Here is a 6802-nt window from a genome sequence, read left to right on the forward strand (position 1 = left end):
CTATCCACAGCTCTCTCTCTCTCTCTCTGTCTCTCTCCCTATACTGAAAACACCGTCACACGAACTAAATACTCCACATGACAACAATCTTCATAATACGTGCGGCGCATCCCAGATAAACACCCCACGAAACAAATGAACACTACACTGTCACAACACCACCTAGTGGCGGCGAAAACTCTGTACTTGGGAAGAAAGCGTGAATAATGAATGTGCAACACAAAAACGAAAGAAATAAGCTTGTTATCCCAAAACAAAAAAGTAAAAACACCATAGCACCAAAAAAAATTTAACCAACACGACAAGCAAGTCGATACGTAGTGGTTCACGGTCGGAAATTCATAACAAAAAAATTAAATAACGTTTTGCTGTTTAGAGATGACAAGGTGTCGACTATGTAGTAGGCTCAAAGCTACTACCATAAATGTCCCATAGCTCCGTGTGAGCTATGTGAACAAATGCATACATCACTTTATTTCCAAATGTACTATAAAACTAGAACTCTTAGAGATATCTAAACAAAAAACACAGACTGCATTAACTCAGTGAAACATGTTTCATCTCTACTGTACGCAAACCAATGTAAGAACACGAGAAAATAATCGCTTATTTCATAGATGTAAATATTTTGTGCCAAAAGTTTCTTTAAAGGTTAACATGTAACAATTTTGTAGAAGGAAATAAAAACCTACTGAAGACAGAACCAAAAGGGCTGAAACTTATCTAGATGAAAACAAAACTATGAAGGTGTCTTGCAGAAGGCGGACTTCCTCTCCAAGAAAGCAAACAGTCACATGTGTCATAAGGATAATGTTTCCTTTTAATTATTTTCTACTTAAATAACAAAATAGCTGTTATATTTTTGCGTTCCATGGGTTATTAAATTACCAAGAGACACAAATTATCATGAAATACATGCAAAACCAGTCAAATCACACTGATACCATGACATAAGCTACATCATGAAGAAGTACTTTCGAATATGTGTATATGTGCAGCTCACTCCGCTGAAAGCGAGGGAATGCAAGTACATACCTCATGCATGAGAAGCATACACTGATAAGCAAGAACATTATGACAGCTGCCCGTCGCCAGCCTGGATGCCCCCGGTGACGTTGCAGGCACGTGGAGCGCTATGAAAAGTATGTACGCACAGCAGATGGGGGTTCACCCTAACGAAGATATAGGCTGCAAATGGGGAAACCCACTGTGATAAGAGACTTTGTCAAAGGATAGATTATTATTACGCAATATCTCGAAAACGGCGAATCTGATCGATTGTTCATGTACTACTGTAGTGAGCATCTACAGGAAGAGGTAGAAGGGCAGTGAAAGTACCACTAGGCGTTAAATGGTTGGACTTGACTTCTCTTCACAGAACGTGAGGTTCGATGGCTTGTCTCCTGTAAAGTCGGACAGATAGTGATGATGTTGGCAATTCTGCTGAAAGAGCACAATGCTGGTGTACGTGCAAGTGCTTCGGAGCACACCGTTCATTGTACATTGTTGACAATGCAGCTCTGCAGCAGACCAGCCCTACATGTTCGCATGTTGATCCAACAACATCGTCAGTTACTATTGGAATGGGCATGGAACCACCGGGATTCGATCGACGATCAATGGAAACGTGTCGGTTCTTCAGGTGAATCAAATTTTCGCATGATCGAGATGCTCCAAACGTGTAGTGTGCCACAGACCCATCCTATTGGGAGCAGTATTATTCTACAGAAGACATCCTCATGCGGTTGCACGGGACCTGTGATTGGAATCGAAGACACGATTACAGCTGTGAACCACATGCATATCGTAATGGCTGATGTCTTCCTCGATGGCGATGTCATCTTTCAGCAGTATAACTGTCCGTGTCTCGGAGCCAGAACCGTGCAACAGTGGTTTTAAGAGCGTTGCGGTGAACTCACTGAGCCGTGCGCGGGTCGTGTTCATGCCTTTTATTGTTTGTCATCTTCTCTTTACGGTACTGCCGCCTCGTTTTCTTATTCGATTTACTGGCGTCACTAAGTTCCTGTCTTACCTGCCCATAAGTGGCAGCAGCAGCAGCGCTTATCGATAAGAGCACTGTCGTATTATCTTTGAAGCGACCGCTAGTATTTCCGGCTCGTCGTGTGTCGGTAGTTCAGTCGGTTGGACGAAGCAGTCGGAGCGCCAGTGAGGCGCTGACAGCCAGTACTTCCCGACCGCTGGCCACACACATGAACTGTCCAACAGAAGGAGACTGGAGTGGGAACGACCGCCAGTTGGTTGTTCGGTTGGTCGTCTCATTAGGCGACGTGTATTTGGTCTTTTGACCGTTTCTGGGCCTCGTCAGTTGGTCATCTTGTCGAACGTGGGTCGGTTCCTTCCTCGCGCAGAGATGTCGTCGCCGATGGTCAAGAGTTACCTCTGCATGGGTGGGTCCGAACCAGCGTGCCTGGGTCGCCGTGTCACCGAGTTCCGAACGGGTATCGAGTTGAGTTGGGTTGGCGCTCCGGACAGCCAAGACTCGCCCGACCGTTGCCGACACACATAACTTGAGTGGGGACAACCTTGGTTGGTCGTTCGGTCGGTCGTCTCATCGGACGAAGTGTATTTGGTCGCCAGCTGCTTATGGAAACTCTGTGTGTGTGTGTGTGTGTGTGTGTGTGTGTGTGTGTGTGTGTGTGTGACTTGTCATTTCTCCTTGTTGTTCCACGGTGATTGGTTTTAGGATTGTTGGAGTTCTTGGTATAAGTGTTTATGTGGAACTGTGTGTAGCTTCTGTGACTTCCGCTGAGCGGATGAATGTTGTCTGTTACTGGTGTAGTAGTTGGTCGGTTGAGATGGAGCAGCGAGGAAGTCCCCATAGTGTGAGGTCAGGTTGGGGCCACTGGCGCCGTGCACGCGCGGTCGGAGTTGTGTGACAATAGCTGTCAGAGCTGCAAAGTTCGTCGCCCACCGAACCTGCATACTGGAGTTACGTAATCAGTGGACCCATTAAGAAATATCAACTGCTGTGACATCTCTTCGTTGATTGCTGGTTGTTACTTCCTGGGCTGTTCCCGCAAGCAGCAATGTGATGGTGTGCTGGAGTCGTCGAAATTTTGCACCTGTCTTCCTGCATTGAGTTTAACTTTTGAAATGATTATAATTTATTAGTGAAGTGCACCAGCGGTATCTTCTGTCTTGTGGCCGTCAACGATCCAGTTACCTGCCCTGGTAGTTCAAATGGTTCAAATGGCTCTGAGCACTATGGGACTTAACTTCTAAAGTCATCAGTCCCCTAGAACTTAAAACTACTTAAACCTAACTAACCTAACGACATCACACACATCCATGCCCAAGGCAGGATTCAAACCTGCGACCGTAGCGGTAGCGCGGTTACAGACCGTAGCGCCTAGAACCGCTCGGCCACCCCGGCCGGCGCCCTGGTAGTTAGCATAGTTTTCCGACAGCGTGTTTTCCTCACCTTGTTGATGCTGTTCCGCATGACGTGTAGTTCGACAGCTTGATGTTGTTCTCCCTTTTTCTTTAAGTGGTTGACTGTGTTAAGATGCCAATTATTAAGATATAGTCCTGCTATTATCCTAATTCTCGCTGATATTATTGGTTCTCATGTCGTTGGTCAGGTGGAAGGGAATTGATTAGGGTGTTGGTTGGTTCTTCAGCTGTCCACAGGTCGTTCTGCCACCAAATTGTTTAGTGTTATGCTTGGCTGCCTGTCTCACCTAAACTGCTGTTAGAGTTTCTTCCCCAGGCCGACCCTCAGAACACTTCTGAGCACCACTGTTCTGTTGTTAGTGAATGTGATTTCCTTTTGTTGCAAGTACTGTGCCAGGCCTTCAGCCATGTGTTAATTTTGTCTATTCTATGTTCAGTATATGGCCTTCAGCCGAACCTTATGTGACATGGGAATGTGATATGGGAAAAGCGTGGAGTCAACTTGGTGTACGGTATCCACAATTAAGATGTATTTTTTGAGCCTTGTGGGCTACACAAGGAAAATATGGGTTTTTTACGACTCACTGCATCACTTTATTGACAACTGAATCACCTTCCCTGACGGTACCGCATTTACAAAGACTTTAATATAAGATCTCCTACTGTATCAGATATCTTTGGGTCACCTACTGTGTACCAGTAGCTGATATTTATATGGGTGGACGTGTGAGTAGGACGTTAGAATGGCTGGACAGCAATTTTCACGGCGCACTGTCCAAGCTGTGAGATACGTCCTCCATAAACATTATGAAGGAAGCTCCATTGAATTGATAAACGACGTTTTCCATGTGTTGGTATCGAGGTACACTCATGATCGGAAGGCACCTCTTAGAAGTGGTTATGGTTTCAACCTCAGAAGTCAACAAAATTTCTTGAAGAGGTTTTTGGAAACTCGCTCGAATGTGCGAGTAGGATAAAGAAACATTTCGAAAAGGATATATTCATCAATAAATTCACTTTTTGTACTTTCCATAGACGTGAAAAATGACGAGGTGACGTACATTCCGACTGTCACATGGAATCAAGGTTGCTTCGAAAGTTTGTTTTCTATAATTGATGGTTCTGTTGCATTTTATATTAACCCAGCGCCCTTCAAGATGAAGAACAGGATTCGCCTGCTAATACTGACAAACAATACAACAAATATACCCTTGGCCCTCGTTTCTTCCATTGCAGAAGGCAAAACCCAAAATTCTGCAGAAGAAACTTTAGGCGAAATCGAGAATTTTATTTCCAATGAATTGTGCAATAAAGAAGCTAGTACATCACATCACTATACTTCAGATGCAGGAGATTTGGGATTGCGATCTCAGTGATTCAGGAAGGTCCAGTGAAGACTTCACTCATGATGCCTTACAAAAGTTGGAATGATACGTCGCTTTCAGGTGCATAAACATCTCAAGTTCAGTAGGAATTATAAAAGCAAAGAGCCATGTCGATGCAAAAATTAACAGCAAAACAAGATTGTATAGCTGAACTTTCGAAAGCTGGTCTTACTTCTGCATCACCTGACTGGTTTGCTACAGTATCATATTTTCTGTGTCTTTTCATGGAACAAATGATGGTATCATTAGCAGCATAGTACAATCAAAATATCCTGTAATCGAAAAGAAAATAATTGTTTTATATGTAAGAACGAGAACTTTCATCCAAATTAGGTATTTGAATAAAAGAGCAAAACAGGATGCAATGAAACAGCTTCAGGGAAAAGGAATCTTGTCTGCACTGATCGACAGCAAAGTCCAATTAAATTTTCCACATCAACATCAAGAGGTGTTTCTTCATCTCTATAATAACATTCTCTGAATATATCTGAACTGAAGTCTCACACAAAATTGCAGAATATTCACCATTGTCATGTTCTTAAACCTTAAATATGAGTTATGATCATTAGAGCTAGGTTTTGATACTGACAAGTGTCATAAGTGCTTCTTCAGCTTAACATTTCCTATCAAATATTTCAAATACTAATTCTTTCGAATCATCTTGAATCCCATTAATGCGATGCTCAAAAGCGAATACAAAAGAGGTGAGAAATGTTTCACTATGTGATTACAGCCAGCAAGTGTGCGACTGTGTTTGCTATGGCTGCAAAGTGAACATGCCATTTAGTGAACAATTCGATACACCCCATGAATTGACAATACAATTCAATAAGGAGCAGTGAGCAACTTCATTTGGAATGAATGTTTTGTAGTTTGAATAACATAAATGAATAGGTTATGTGTATTAATACACAGAATATGCATTTAAACACTATATTATTATGACTAATAGTAATTTTATTATCATTCAAAAACTATATGTACTTATAATGAATTTATATCAAAATTGTTTTTCTGATGCAATTACATTTAAAGTCATTGCTTTTAAGACTGTTAGTTACAAACTCTCAAACTAACTTCAGGAAATATTGTCGAAATGCATTGCTAATGTTAACATTGCCTTTGATGTATGTTTTACCTATGTCCTTCTTCACTTGCTCACAGATGTCAGGAATTCAGGTATCAGTTGTGCTAAGATCTGTATGTATCATCCTGTTGCTGCATCTATTTCCTGGAAATGTTGTACTTGGAATAGTAAAATAAAACAACTGAAGAATCAATTCAAACATCTGTGACTTTTAATTGATCGTTATACAAATGATAAAATAAACCCAAAAACCTTTTTCTCCACCTGAAGGTAAATTGTATTCTGAGACACTAAGACCAAGAGGATGCTAGTGTGACTCACTTTCTTTCTTTGTTTTTTGTGCTACATCTTTCTGTACATTTATCTGTCAATGTTATCCCTTTCTGTCTATGTTGTCCTTCTTATACTTGAAAAATATTTTAAGAGAACTGTTCAATACGTCTTATATATGATAAAGAGCCGCTTGAATTACTCAAAAAGGTTATAAATTTTTATGGCATTTTAATACAATTTTTGATTCTATTTTCTCACATTATTTTGACTTTACTCTTTCAGTGGATTCCCAATTATTCCAATTCTAAAAAAGAGTTAGGAAACTAACACATGCATTACAAATAGTTTCCTGTTGTAGGCAACTGCAGTTGAAGTAACCCATATTTGACACATAAAACACTTCCAGTTTTATATGAACCTTTAGTTGTACGAACATTACCAGTTCTGTGATAAGAAATCACATCCTCAACTGTACAACTGAACACGATACAAAACATGGAATCGAATTTGTGATTAAAAACGAACACAAATCCCAATTATGTAAGTCATATGACCACCAATATGACTAAAACTCAAGCATTGCTAAAACATTAAGCTCATAAGATGGGAAGGAGGAAGACTCGCCTTCTAAAAATAAAATCCT

The sequence above is a fragment of the Schistocerca serialis genome, chromosome 1 (genome assembly GCF_023864345.2).
Source record: "Schistocerca serialis cubense isolate TAMUIC-IGC-003099 chromosome 1, iqSchSeri2.2, whole genome shotgun sequence".
Taxonomy (NCBI): Eukaryota; Metazoa; Arthropoda; class Insecta; order Orthoptera; family Acrididae; genus Schistocerca; species Schistocerca serialis.